This window comes from Callorhinus ursinus, unplaced genomic scaffold (assembly GCF_003265705.2).
Source record: "Callorhinus ursinus isolate GAN/ISIS: 27379988/994484 unplaced genomic scaffold, GSC_fseal_2.0 scaffold12, whole genome shotgun sequence".
NCBI classification, from domain to species: domain Eukaryota; kingdom Metazoa; phylum Chordata; class Mammalia; order Carnivora; family Otariidae; genus Callorhinus; species Callorhinus ursinus.
In genome coordinates, this window is record NW_027397074.1 from 53,603,284 (window position 1) to 53,619,301 (window position 16,018).

Genomic DNA, 16,018 nt, shown 5'->3' on the forward strand with positions numbered 1-16,018 from the left:
AATCCTTTCAGTGCAATGGTGTCACTTTTAGAAACATACAAAGAATATTTCAAAAAGGGATAATAGGTGACTGAAGGGACGTGGCAAAAATCAGACCTTATTAGCTGAATGTTCAATCAAGTCAAACATTGGATGTTTCCATCATTTAACACTCAATTGAACCAGGCTAATAATAAAGATAAATTTAGTAATAAATGCTGAGTCTGCTCCTATCACACAATTTCCTTCAATCTTCCCTGTGATTGCTCACTGGATGCCTGGCATCGTGCTGAGTACTGAGAATACGAAGACGCATGCACCCTGATCTCTGCCAAACTGTGACAGGGTAACCTAGAAGGGACCTAATGTATATTCATCTTGAAAACAGGAACTTGGTGGTAAGTCTCGGTGTTAGAATTCTCCTGTCAACGGCCGCGATAGCTAAAGTGCTAAACATACACTCTAAGTAAATACTCCATTGGCCCATCAGATCAGAAAAAGCTGGTAGCTTCAGGCTGTTCATTTCAAAATGAATTGAAGGCTCATAATTAGAACTAGTGAGGGTATTATCGACAGGATAAGTACTTGTGTACTTTCACAAGAATAAACTTTTTTTTCAAATCTAGGGCCTTTTAAGTGGTGTTGGGATGCAACTAAATTCTAGAAAACAACCTAGTTTGTGGTATTTATTACACCTGGTCAGGCAGGAAGCCTGAGAAGGACATCTACTTGAAATAATACGTTCGTTAAAAGTGCACAACCGTCAATATATGTAAGGGTACTGCAGAAAAAAGAAAAAGACTTAAACACACACAAGTCTTTCTGACAGTGCTGATGGCTTTGTACATTAATTAATTATACACTACTGATCTTTAAGAATTTAGGAAGGAAATGAACTGTACTTGCTTACCCTGTTCATGTCTAGGTTTTAGACTTTGTAACACCGGTGCCCTAGGACACACTTGAGCAGCCTCTTTACATAGGGATTGTCCAGAGTGCAGAGCTCAAGTGCTGGGCCATGGGTCCAAAGGTCTCATTCAGTCCCTGGCTCTCATGCAGACAAGTCATCTAACTGCTATGAGCGTCAGCATTCTAACAAAATGGCAAGGAATCTATAAATACGTATTAATTTCTGCATTTGTGGATTAACTGATGCATTGATACATCTCTTCTTTGCTGAAAGTATTAAAGTAGCTCAAAATGGAAATAATAATGCAATGGAAGCTCCTCCTAACTTTTATTATGGGTTTAGAGGTGGCAACCTCTGACTGGGGTGTCTGCACAGCACTTTCCAAACATTTAAGAAAATGTCAATTGCCTATACTGCAGAATGGGGGAGGGGGGTGAAAGCAATTATATTGTAACCAAAGTCCCATAAACCCTACTTTCCAGAATGAGGAAGAAATAAAGATCTGATTTTTCAGCAAGAGCTACATTCTCCACTGCAGATTGGCAGGAGCTAGAGAACGGAGCAGGAGCCTTCCAGAAGCAGTGTTTTCTCACTCCTTATCTGAATTGGATGCTCATTAAAGAACACCAAGCACCAGTTTGCAGTAGCCATTCTGAATTTAACATTGACAATTTGGAGGGTGCAAATTCCAAGGTCTGACTCTGAACGTGTGTTTGTTGGCACAGAGATAGCATTATACCATTTAGTTACAAAGCACCACGGAGCAAATCTAGATTAATATGAGAATCCATATTTCGTCCTGCCTGGGCTGTATGTCACACTTCTGAGTGAGACCTAACAAGAGCAGGAATTAAGAATAGGTCAGAAGAACATCTGCTTTGCTTATTTTGATTACGTGGGCAGGCAAAGGAATTTGCTTTTATAACACCAAAATAACTTGGAATGAGGCAAAAATAAATGCACCTTCTGTCTCATGGAATGTTATTACAGTAAGACGCTTTGTGAATGCTTGGTGGCATTTTCAAGCATTTTTTGTTCCCCTCATTTCTTTCTAGGCTCCATAATGCAATCCTCACAGTTTGAGCACTAGACTTCAAATGAGACATCTATTCAGAGCATGTTCAGACAAAACGAGTGGTTTCCTTAGTAATGGGAACTATGTGAAAGCACAGCCCCTCCAGCCAGCCAGGCTTCTCCCTGCCTTGCAGTTCACACATAGGCTCCCAGTGAGCATTATACAGCTGGGGAGCACCTCCAAAGTCTGAAATGGCTAAAACACTGAATATTCATTGCATTTCTAATAAAACATACCCTTTATAAAAGGTTAAGGATGTAAGAAGTACTCTTAATGGTGAGGGTTCATTTACTCATTTTCTGCATCATGTCATGGAATGGAAAGAAAAATAAGAGATCTCACCAAAGAGACAGACACATGTTTTCCTTTGAGTACATTTTAAAACATTTCCTTGTCTTAAAAACCTAAGCTTGTCTTATTATTTTTTCTGTCTAAAAAAGCCTAAAGACTGCTTCTTCTGATTTTCCAATTTTCTGCATAGCAATCATCTTTGATAAAGCTCTGAAATTCTGTTGCTTGGAAAGGGTATATATTTTGCCTTTTTACAGTCTCAAATAAAGTTAAAAAATAAAACAGTAGTTTATGTATAGCATTGTTGAAGTTTTATGTATGCGTACATATTTATCCATTTACTTATTTATTTTCAGGACAACACACACACACACACACACACACACACACACACACAAAGAAAAGAAAAGAAAAAAAAAAACCTGCTTCTTTAACAGAGTAATACAATCATCATTCTTAAATATTGACACAAAAGGGCAGTCAGGTATAGGCTATCCTAGACTAAAAACCAACATGAAAATGCAAAAAAAAAAAAAAATTATCAGAGTTGAAATGTTGCCTGTGTTGAGGATAGTGGTTTACAGATATCTTCACACTATGTTGAAATCATCCAGTTAGGAAGATAGGAATACAGTCAAAGATTCTGAAGCGAGCAAAGTGAGGTACAGCTAAATTATGGTTGGCATTCTTCTATGCATCTGGTTACAAACAATCAAACACAAAGCAAAAGTTATGCTATAAAACATGCAAAGAAGAGGAGCATGGGCCTCAAAAGATATTTGGAGGGAAGAAAAGACAGTTTTTAGAGTGTTAGCTTTGGAATTCAACCTATATTCCAGCCTTCGCTCCTGACTATCTCTGTGATTGCCGACATTAACCAAACTGAAGGTCGGTTTCCTCTTCTGTGAAAGGGGAAAGTTCCTGAATGTCACAGTTTTATAAGGGATAAAACCATATGTACATAGTTCTGTATACACTTCAGTGTCTGACATGAGGTTAATACTCAACAAATGCTATTTATTATTATACTAGGTACTCTTGTGATTTCAGTATACATAATTTCTGCATTTGCAAAGCAGTATATATTTCAAATTCTGATCTATTCCACTGTGTTTTGTGGATAGCTCAAGGACAATCATTTGTATTTCCCTGAGCAACAGCAATAATAAATGTAACAACAGAATAACAACATGAAATTTGCTCTCAGAGAGAATACTGCATCCCCATCATTGATAGTAGTGAGCTGTCTTTCTCCAGAAACTGTGATGGACTCCTTCTCGTGATTCCTATTTACACAATGGTTCTCTATGCAATCAAGAACAAATATCTCTGACCCAGTTGGCCATGAATTATGGCTAATTGTCTCGCACAAGAACCAAAGCATAGCCTTGCTCTCATTTAAAGTCTACGCATCCACTCTTACAGATTTAAAGACTCAATGCTGCTCTGCTTAAACACTTCGCAATTTTACTTTCTTACCCATTAAACCTCTACTCAAAATTCATTCGTTCATTGATTCAATAATGCATTCTGATCAATTATTCTATATTATGAGCCCAGAAGCAGAGCACTAAACCCAGCCTCTTTGGGCAGGGACAAATCTCCCACAAGAGGGGCTATTTAACCTGAGGATTAAAGGGGAATGGCCTTGCTAATGAAAGCTGTGTGCCTAATGTGTGTCATGGGGGGCCAAGCACTCCAAGCGCCCTGCATGGAATCAGGACAGACACAAAGCAGAGAAAAACCAGCATGGCACTTGAGGAACAACAGTTTGTGTGGCTGCAGCAAAAGGTGACCAGTAATGAGTACCTGGATCCAAGAGCCAGGTTACAGGAAGAACTGAACGCTAAGGAGCTTGGGATATTTTCCCATTTGTGAAGAGACACAAAATAGGGTTTTGTTTACAGAAGATGGACTGGAGAGGGCAACACTGGAAGCAGGAAGTTAAGAGCACTTGCAGCAGACAGACCACGGGATGATGGAGGCCTAGCTGATCGAGAACAAGACTCAAGGAAATGTCGGAGTAAAATCAGAGTGTTTAGACCAGTTGAATGCAGGATATAAGACCCAAGGAGGATCAAAGTTGCTGAACCTCCCCGAGTAAATGGGTAGTGCTACTCTAACTGAAATAAATAAAAAATAAAGGAAGAAAAGCCAGTAGTCAGGCGAGCTTAAGAGATCAGTTTTAGACATGGAGGGCATGAGATGCCTGGGCTCATGAAAGTAAGTACATTTATCAGACAGTTTGAGGACTACATACAATACGTATAGAAGAAGAATGTTATTTGCAGGAGCAGTGATATACATTTGAGAGTAGTGATTACATAAGAAGAGATTATATTATCTAAGAGAGCATAGGAAGAGCAATTGGAAAAAGAAGAAACCTAGTATAAATATTTAAGAGACAGATGAGCCCACAAGGACAGCAGGCAAAATACGCAGGCAAGTACGAGTGGGACCAGGAGGCTTCAGTGAGCAAGAACCAAATCAGGAGAGCACTGAGGAGATTCAAAGGGGAGTTTCGGTGGCATGCGTGCAGTAGAAGCTGGCTAAAAAGGAGCTGGAAAAGGAAAAAGCGATCAATGCCACAGTAGCAATGTTGACAGGTCTCTTGGTGAAATTTATGAGGATAGAAATGGAATGGCAGAGAAGGATTAAGGGTTAAAAGGAGGACTGTTGTTAATAGTCTAGTATCAGTAAAAAGCATGCCTATGGATTTTGTGTAAATAAGTCAATTGCAGAGTGGAATGGGGGAAAAGGCTTTTAGAGACAAATTCCTAAGAACACAGACGTAGATGAATTCGGTGGGACATAGAGACTGGTAATAAGAAAAAGTCTCATCCTTTAAGACTACAAATGAGAGATAATGATGCATGTGAATAAAGAGACATTAGTAAGCTAGGAAGGTGTGAAATAAAGGGAGCTCACAACTAAAGGAGCAAGTTCAATGAAGTCAAAAGCAATGGCATTTTCCTAAATTTATTTAGATTGAAAAGGGATGTTGAAGAGAGTGTGAAAGTTTGGAATCATCCCTGTAGATGACGGGATAAAGAGTGGCCTTAGGATGGATACCAGAATGGAAGGGGACTGCCGAAGAGCCAGCTGAACCACAATGCCCTGCATTTGTTGGGGGTACAATGTGTGCGCCACCACATGATTTCCTCCAGGAACACTTTACCTCCTGGAGCTAGGAGCACAGAAGAACCATCATGGAATTGTTCAGGGGTTCTGCGCATGATAGAGGACCAGAGCAAGAGAATCCGGGTGATTGATCAGTTTACGTGACCAACCCTGGCAGGTAGGAAAGGGAGAGAAAGAAAGATGACCAGGAGAGAACTGGTCTCAAGGATTTGAGGTCTTCAGAGTGTCAAGAAGCAGACGTAGGAGGAGCATAGTTTTAAAACAGCCAAATAGATGAGTTATGGTAGAAAGCAGGATACTTCAGTTCAAGATTTCCAAGGCAGGACACTTCGACTTAACCAATAAGATCAAGGGAGCATCTCTGGGAATGGGTTTCTGAAATGAAATAAAAGTGACACTTATTTTCATTTAAGGAACTTAGTAATTTGGGGCTGGTTTTATACGTAAAAGTTGAAATCTCCCGAGACTTTAGCAGTATTTGGGCAGAACAGAATATTTTTCACCAGGTATCAAGTCTGGAATCTCCTGACAAGTAGAAGAGAACAAAGTGGGGAGGTAAAGAGTGGTATGTGCCTTATAGAAAAGTGTAATAATTCACGGCCTGAAGCTGGTATTGGGAAGCCAGAGGATGTGTAAGAACATGATCCCCCAGGGCACCTGGGTGGTTCAGTCGTTAAGCATCTGCCTTCGGCTCAGGTCATGATCCCAGGGTCCTGGGATCGAGCCCCACATCGGGCTCCCTGCTCAGCGGGAAGCCTGCTTCTCCCTCTCCCACTCCCCCTGCTTGTGTTCCCTCTCTCGCTATGTCTCTCTCTGTCAAATAAATAAATAAAATCTTAAAAAAAAAAAAAGAACATGATCCCCCACCAACATGCACACACATGCAGGTGCAGACGCCGGCACACCCCAGCCCTGAGAGGTGGGACAATGCGTGGTCTCCAAGCGAGGGGTCACAGAAATAATCAGGTCCTGAAAGGAGATTGAATTTCAGCTAAAGGAGGAAATGGAAGGGGAGGTTTGGGAAGTAGTTGAAGGGATGGCAAACCTGCTGACAAGTGAACAATCAGAAAAGTGAAAAGAATAGGGAGGATTCACGGGTTCGAGTAGATGAAACCGAGGGCATCAGCTATGTGACAGTATGTATGCGAGAGGATGCTGGAGGCCCTGTTATCCCAGACAGAGAAAACCATGCAACATGAGCAGCATGGTGGAGAGGCCTGCCTCAAAAGTCCGCCAACATCCACAAAGACCACAGAAGGCCAAGTCTCAGAGAGTGACTTGACTGAGAGTCAGACAGATGGTGAGGGTTACAGGACTTGGATCTCAGCTAAAGGTTACCCACAGTTCTGAGGACAGCAGAGAGGATATGGTTCGGTGCCCACCCTGCCTGACTCACCATCCTCTGAGGCAGGGCACGAGGTGGCCAGCAGCCGCAGACCCCGGCGCCAAGACTCCGATGCCTGGAAGCGCAGGTCCGACGGGCCACACAACGCTGCTGTGCCATGTGCTCAGCGAACGCAGCTCCAAGTCTCATTTGATGACAACACTACACTTAGCACAGCGAGTGGTTCAGAACTCAAGCTTGGGAGCCAGACAGATGTGGCTCCCAAGCCTGGCTAAGCCACTCACGAGCCACATTACCACAGGAGGTAAAGTAAGCTGCTTCCTCCATCTGCAAAATGAGAAACCAGCATCTGCTCACAAGCTAACTATAAGAAACAGAGATGCTGCCAGGAAAGTGTTTATTTAGCTCAGTGCTTGGCATACAGCTCTCAAAAAATGGTACCTAGTGTTACCAGGTCCTTCCTGCTCACTGTATTGGACGCCTTCCTTTTCCCGGGGAAGTACTCCTTATCCCCTGCCCTCTAATTTGGGGGAAGGGGAGTAGAAATGACAGAAGAGTACTTGATCCAGGGGTAAGCATGGGACCCAAGTAGGCTAGCATAAGATCTCCCGGCCAAAGCTTCCAAATTCAAACTAAGGGAAAGGGACGGTGTCTCTCGGGTGGCAAAATTGTGAAATCAAGGACTTGAGAGCTGGTGGGGGCCAGGTTGCTGTACATGGAAAGAAAGCTGGTCTATAGTAAGAGAGAATAAAGCCAACGCTCTGAGAAAAGCAGACAGGGGAGAAGAGAGACAGGAAGGATCTCCCGGGAGCATCTGAATCCATGGCCCATTTGTCTCGGAGGCCCAATTTTCCCTCTGCTCCTGTTATAACATGTGAGACTACATTACCCTTGCTACAACCTCACCTTTTAACTTGAGCTAGTTTAACTCTAAACTAGTTTAAATAGGGTTTGTCTTGCTGGCAGCCAAAAGTATCCATAGTGTGGACAGCTACTAATAAATTTAAAATAGTGGAGAATGGCAGAGACCACAGCTGTTATCCCCTTCTCATGATGCCTTGGAGAATACCCTACACACACCCAGAGGTCAATAAATGCCATCGATAGACAAACCTTGAATTCTATCAGCAAAGTCTGCACATTGACCCATATGCATTTGACCTGATTTGAGCATTCCTTGTGCTACCCAGAACTCTTCCAGCTCCCTGAATTAAAAACTAGCTGATGAATAGGATGGATCCAAAGAGGGTTCAGGCCTGAATAACATATACAGAGGGTAATAAATGAAGCAGGAGCTCTCAAAAATAAATATACATTGAATGCCAAGTACATGCCCAGAACTGCCTCTACTTGCTCATCTAATCAACTTGGGTTTGTGTTTTTTTAAAGATTTATTGATTTATTTCAGAGAGAGAGAGTGCTTGTGTGAGCACGCATGTGCACAGGGGCGGGGCGGGAGGGGCAGAGGGAGAGGGAGACAAGCAGACTCCCTGCTGAGTGGGGAGTCCCGACCTGGGGCTCCATCCCAGGACCCCGAGATCATGACCTGAGCTGAAATCCAGAGTCAGAGGCTTAACCGACTGAGCCACCCAGGCGCCCCAGTCAACTCATTTTTAAAGACAGTCTAAAGACCAAAGACTGTAGCAACCCCACCCCCATTCCCAAATAGTCTTAGTAGAATATAGAAGGATTATGAGATAGAATTTAAAGTTGAAAATTCAGCAGTGGTCCTGGTGTAAGCAATAACTACAAGAATCTCCCATCTATTCTGCCATCCTTGAGAGTTGTAGTAAGTGCCTTTCATTCTTAAAAGTACCTTCCCTATACTAAAAGGAATAACTCTATGAACAATCACTAAAAGATTAGACAGAGAACTTTAGTTCTGCGCCTCCTGCATTCTCCATCAATGAAGAAGAGAAACAGATGAGAATACTAACAGTCACCTTTGTTCTCCCGCCTAGCAGAAGTCAAGAAGCAAAAGTGACATAAAATATTCATGAAAATTCAAATGACCCTTTCACTTCCAGATGGTGCAATGTAACTGGATGCCTAAATATTTTAGTGACAAAAAATGTTTGCTTTCTCCTACAAAGAAATCACTGCTTTGATGTCTTGTTTAGATATAAATGGATCACTTTCATTAGCCCACCTTTACAAAAGCGCCCCATGTGAAAGCAGGAAAACTCAGAACAGACCTTGCATACACATATCACACCAGGGGCAAACTGTTACCTCATGCCATTCTGGTTCTTAATTTTTGCCTAGAATTTACATGGATGTATGTGCCTTCTTGATTCTTAAGAGTTTTATGCCTCGAACTTACACGTATCTGTAGTTTTATGAATCCAAATGCATTTAATGTGTCCTAATCACAGAAGATGAAAAGAGAAAGTGGCCAGCCAAGTCAAGAGACACACTCTATTCTCCCATAAGTAATAGCTCTCTTATGAATAGCCTCATGTGTAACTAAAGTCACTGATCTGACAAAGTCTATCCCCCTGGGTGGTAGGTTTTTCATTAAATAATTCTCTGATTTTACTCAAATGTTTGGAACAAAACCAGCACACAGAAGAGAGTAGTAAATTACTCTTTCGGTCACTCAGTGGGGTTTAATTAATCAAATATTGACCTTTTAATATGTAAGTGCACTACAGAATATACAAAGCAAATAGGACATTACTTCTGCCTTCAAGTTGCTTACTATCTAGGCACAAATAAACCATACATGATAATGCATGTTAGCACAAGAGAAACAAAATAAAAAGTAAATATAAAATGTGATAAAATAAGGAAAATACTTTCACTGAAATGGGGGAGCTTCTTAAAGGATGAGGAATTCTTAATCTCAGGAAACAAACTGAGGGTTGCTCGCCTGGTGGGGGGTGGGAGGGATGGGGTGGCTGGGTGATAGACATTGGGGAGGGTATGTGCTATGGTGAGCGCTGTGAATTGTGCAAGACTGTTGAATCACAGACCTGTACCTCTGAAACAAATAATATATTATATGTTAAAAAAAGAAGAAGAAGAAGATAGCAGGAAGGGAAAAATGAAGGGGGGGAATCGGAGGGGGAGACAAACCATGACAGACTGTGGTCTCTGAGAAACAAACTGAAGGTTCTAGAGGGGAGGGGGGTGGGCGGATGGGTGAGCCCAGTGATGGGTATTAAAGAGGGCACGTACTGCATAGAGCACTGGGTGTTATACGCAAACAATGAATCATGGAATGCTACATCAAAAACTAATGCTGTAATGTATGGTGATTAACATAACACAATAAAATAAAATTTAAAAAAGAAAAAAAAAACTAATGTATGGTGATTAACATAACATAATAAAATTTAAAAAAAAAAAGGGATGAGATCTTGGAGCAGAAGCCTTACAGAACTGGCCCGTTCACAGAAAAAACAGAGAGCTAAGAATGCAACATACAGGATACATCCCGGAAATGATCAGCCCTGTGCAGTGCTGAGGAAGGGGATGCGCTGGAGTTAGGGAGAGAGAGAATGGCCAGTGATACATATGGAAACATATCAGCTGATGGAGCAGAGGAGCTGCGAGTTTGCCTTGGAGTCAGAAATGCTTTGATTTGATTGCTGACTCTACCAATGAGCAACTCCATGAGTTTTTGCACACTCAGCCCTCAGTTTTCTGATTTGCAAAATGAAATTAAGAGCTAGTACTTTAATAGGGAGCACTGAACGAGACAATTCATGAAAAACTCCTAACAAACCACCTGGCACAAAGGGAGTGCTCAGTAAATGTCTACTGTTACTGCCACTATCTTAATTATTATGTTGTGGAAGAACTGAATGCTAAGAAGGTCCGAGATTTTACCAAACAAGTCAGCTTCAGTTGAAGAGTAAAGTTCTACCTCAAAAAACTTCATATCTTATGTTTTAAGTAATAGCTATTATTTCTGATTATAAAAATACTGTGTACTTACTGTGGAACATTTGAGAAATATAAAAAAAATAAAACCAACTATTATCAAAGATAACTACTGCTAGGGGTTTATTTCCATTTTTGATGTATTTCTTTTCAGTCATTTCTGTTCTTTTCAGTTATTTCCGTGTGACTTACAAAACTGTCTACCTATTTACCTACCTGCTATATTCGAAAAAAAAATGATTTTCACTGTTTTATTTCACTAATTGTTTACATGGCTAAAGAAGAAGTAATATTCAATCCTCTGAAAGAAAAGATTAAAGAGATGCACAGAGAGAAGCCAAGATAAGACACAGTTTGGATCTACAGAGCAAAGAAGGAAAGAGAGGGAGAAAGAACTCTGAAGAAGATACAGAGATTTATCTCCTTGATTTCTGACATCTTTCTCATTCCTGGTGGTGACTTTCCTTGAGTGATAAAATTACTTTTGTTCTTCAAGTGGAGTTCTATCCCTCATTAAAAAATAAGACCTATATGCTGGGTTACAGCAAGATATAAATCTTAACTCCCTAATCATCCTAGGCATGGAGAGATGCCATCCTGAGAGAGGCGGAAGGGAAGAGGGTTCCTGCGGGAGCAGCACATTTCTACTTACCACACTTGTCACAGAGGGAGGACATGCCTGCTTTGTTTATTTTTCTCTCTTACAACCCCGCCCCCATCAATCTTTGTTTCTTCTTACGTTTGCTAAATTCTGAGAGTCGAATTTGCATATTTTGGCCGTAAAGACCTCCTTCTTCTCCAGTTCTGATATTCTGTGCATCTCTGATTCTAGATGTTTACAAAACACCATACTGTGGTTGTACAACCATGTGAATGTACTTGTGCCCCTGAACTACGAGCTGAAAAACTGTTAAAATGGTTAATGTTACATTATATATTTTACCATAAGAAGAAAGTCATAATAAAAAATAAGAGCCATAGTTGAATGGGGATCATTTTTGTTTCCAATTCTACTTTCTAAAACCCTTTTGAAAAAAAGAAAATGAGAACTCTCTGATCCAACATGCTTTTGTTCAACATTCTAACAAACAGCCAATGCCACTCCCCTTACATCATGGTTCTAACTTAATTAAGAGCTAATGTGCTATCAGAATTAGACTACAAAGGACCGTGTCACTGAAGATCTCAGTACAATGTCAGCCCCTCCTCATCAGGGGCCCATGCATAGTTATTTAGCTTTCTGAGCATACCAACTCCCTTTCCAACCAGACACTGCCTTTCTTCAGAGCTCTGTTTCTCAAATAGAGCCAGCAAATTCTTTCACTAACACTGAACAACCATAACTTTATAAAAGCATCCACTGCCTACTGTAAAAATTCATTCCTTTCAATTCTATAATAATTATATATTATTATATATATTATATTATATATCATATAAATATATTATATATTGATTATATTATACATAATCATATATAATTCAATACTAAAAATAGTATTTTATTTTTAGCATCCCTTGTTGCTAACTATATTGAATTGGTTGGCTCAGTCATCAATCAAGCATTCATTTATTTTACAAATGAATATTGAGTGGCTTGTAGTGTAAAAGAGCCTTGGCTCTGTGGGCAGACAGAACTGAGTTCAAATTTTTACCCCATTATTTCACAGTTTTGGTACACTGGGCAAGAAACCTAACTTCTCTGAGCCAATGTTTCTACACTGTCAAATGGGGATAAAATATCTATTTTATGTTGTGGAAATTCAATAACTTTTAAAACATACACAGTATTCAACAAACATTGTTTTCTCAATGTTTATGTAAGCTATGGAGCTTAAAGATGAATAAAATATAGACCTCTTCCAGGAGATTCTATAAACTAAAAAGGGAAATGGGCCAAATTATAGAAACAATTGTAACACATTTTAAAAGTGATAAATGGTGGGGGGGGGAAGATTGTGATTGTGGGTCTAATGAGAGATCATATCTTGTTAGGGGGCCAGAAAAGACATCACAAGGCAAGTAGCATTTGCACTGAGCTCACTTAATTAGGACCAGGTAGAGGTAGGGGCCTGAGTGGAAGGTAGAAGGGGCATTCCAAACAAAGCAGAGAACTGGAACGGATGATGATAGTAATTACAACGATAACAGTGACAATGACAATAATGGCAATAATGGCAATGCAAACATCCATTCAAGCTTACCATATCCCAAGTACTTTCCTAAGCTTTTGTACAATTAACTACATTAATCCTCGTAACATTCCTAGGAAGAAACAGATACAGAGATGTTAAGTTCTTGTTCAGGGTCACAAAGTGAGGAAGTGGCAAGGTAAGCACTCAAACCCGGGTAGTCTGTTCCCAGAAAAAGCACTCTGACCCTCTACCCAGACCACTCCTCCAACAAAAGTGAACAGGAAAGCAATGCCCAGGATTCCATGAAACAAGAAACCTTCACAAATTAATAGGAACTTCAACCATTAAATCAACAAATAAATACTTATTGCGCCCCTATCGTTTATTTGATGATGAAGGCAGAACGTTTTCAACATAAGGGCTGTAGTTATTCATTTATATTTTAAAATCATTGCAATACATTTTCATTAGAACTGAATATTCCTTCAGGAAACCCTGTAGATATTTACTGCGAGGCAGCTGACATCCACATCCACATGATACAGTATATTTGGAATGTGAAACTGCTCTGAAGTTTTAGTGGGTTGTAAAGGTAAAAACTTGAGAAAGAAAAGAAAAAAAGGAAAAAATGGAGATGGGAAAAGAAGAAAAAGTGGAGATTTATCAATTATCCGGTAGATGAGAGGGTGACACGGTAGGAAAACCTTGGAAGATGGCGGGGTCCATTCTTGCTCTCTCCGACCAGCTGTGTGCACTTAGACAAGTTGCTTGACCTCTTGGGACTCAGTCCATGGTTCTCATCTGATGACTATTCACAATTGTACTAATTCAAAATCGCTGAAATCCTTACTCAGTCATGGTTTAATGTTTTTATATAGCACTTCATTATATAGATATGATAACTAAGTAAGTTTTTAACATGTCTTTTGGAGAGCTGCCTTTCATATTTCCAGTAAATGGCTGATAACTGACCATCACCTGAACATATACTGATTCTAGGGGAAGCTGCTCATGCTCTTGCAGTAAGAAAACTACAGCCAAAGAACAAACTCTTCACCCTTTTCATACAAAGCCAGAGTTATTTTTTGCTCTCACATTACAATCTCACTTCTAATGTTCCATGATATGAAACTGATAAAAATGAAATCTTTTGAATTTATCATGTGCCTACAGCAAAAGGACAATTGCAAAAAAAGCAATCTCATCCCCATATGCCAAAGAAAAGCTAAACAATGAGTGAAAACAATTTCCTATGATATAGCATAAGGTAGCATTTAAAAATATTCAACTTTCACTAAATTAAAACTTGGATTTTTCTTTCATTTCTTAAAGAGACTGAAATTTAAAATATTAGGTATGATTGCTGGTTTCATTTATAAACCAAGAAAGTGGTTTAATCATGTATCTGATTATCACCACTTATTTTCATTATGGAAGTGCATTATAATTGGTTTGATTACTGAATTTGTCAATTATACAGTCAATACTAATCAACAAAAATGAAATTCTCAAGGAACCAAGAGTATAAAACGAAAGTTCCTTTCTCAAATAATATCACAATTTTATCATAATTCTTCCAATATGTGGAAATGTAATCCTGCAGATGTTGAAATGATATGGAATACATAAGGAATTAAAGCTGGAGAGAGTAAAATCGAGGGAAGCGTACTGAGGATGATTATTACTATTACTACAAGTACACTAAACTGTATGTAGACACACTCCATCTCAGCATCCCCAACACTTGACCATAATCCCTACCATTCACAGAGCAACATTTACAGAGTAAATGCCACAGTACCGAGTAAAGAATAAAGCCTTACAATACACTTTCTGAAATGAGTGTTAGTAGGTTAAGCAAGAAACTACCTTTGTCTCGAATTCATTTTTATTCAAAAGACTAGCAACCATTTGAATAAATTTTTAGAGAAGGAAAAAATAAAGCACTTGAGAACTTTAAAAAAAACAAACCTACAGAGCGGGAATATTTAGTGGTTAGAAACAAAGCTAATGTCTTTATAAATTTCCTGGTATTATGATTATAATAACTTCAAACTATTGGTCTATGTCATTTCAATAAACACTTAAGGAACAATCAGGTGTGAAGCTTCCCCGCCCCCACGCCCCCACCCACCTCCCAACTAAATCTATTAACATGAAAATGTCATTTTTTTTTACTCCACTAGAGGGCAGTATCTCAAAACCAGGGCTTGGAGCCATGAATTTAGCCTGTTTTTGACCTGTTGATAAATTAATCCTCATGTTCCAGTCTTCTCAACAAGATGTTCCTCTAGTATACTAATTAAGGTTGTAAAACATGCATTTTTAAAATTGCTGTCTATTTACTCCTAGGTGTTCTTTCAGAAATATACACTGCTATACTTTTCTGCGTTCCTTTTCTCAATGTCTGATAACTGGATACGTGTTTTACATATGTGGTATGTATAGCACATTTTTCTGGTAAATGTACATTCAGAATTAGTAAGTCTAAGAATAAAGGGAAATAATTTTTTCGAGGATTTAATTTATTAGAGTTGAAATACTTCCCCAAAAGCAGTAAAACATACCTCCTAAATACACATACAGAGAAATACCCACACAAACACCTTGACACATGTATCCATTCATCTGTGGCTGTCAGATTAACTGCATCAGATATAAAGAAATGGATATAACTGGAAATACTTATTTTTTTGAAACACTCCCTCATATGCCAATGTTGTGAATTATAGAGAAAAAAATATATGCTTTATTTTAAAAATGTGGTCAATCCAGATAAGAAATGTCATGGCTTAAAAAAAAAAAAAGTGCTATTGAACAGTAAGCACATACACTAAATTAAGTAGAATCTACAGAAACCTAAATGCCACTCCAAACAGTTTCAAGCTACTCTTCTTAAATAAGATAGTCCCTGGCGAACTTTACAGAGAGAGTCAGAGGCGCTGTGTCTCCCCCAGGTGTTTTTAATATTTGGGAAATCCTTATTTATAGCACGTCCTGCTATTTTCAGAGAGAAAACACAATTTCTCTGGATGAATGATAACCTAAAAATGGGAAAACTTGTGAAAAATTTCTTCCTCTCAAAAAAAAAGGTGGGGGAGAAAGAAAGGATGGAGGAAGGGGGGAGGAAAAGAGGAAGGAAGGAAGGAAGCAAGGAAGGATGGAGAGGAGAAAGGGAGGAAGCAAGGAAGGATGGAGAGGAGAAAGGGAGGAAGGAAGGAAGGAAGGATGGAGAGGAGAAAGGGAGGAAGGAA

The 16,018-nt window shown here is 39.5% G+C and overlaps 1 protein-coding gene across 1 annotated transcript in view; it reads right to left on the bottom strand.

Annotated features, from left to right (window-relative positions):
* Positions 1 to 16,018, bottom strand: part of IMMP2L (inner mitochondrial membrane peptidase subunit 2) — an 875,294-nt gene that overhangs the window by 407,690 nt on the left and 451,586 nt on the right.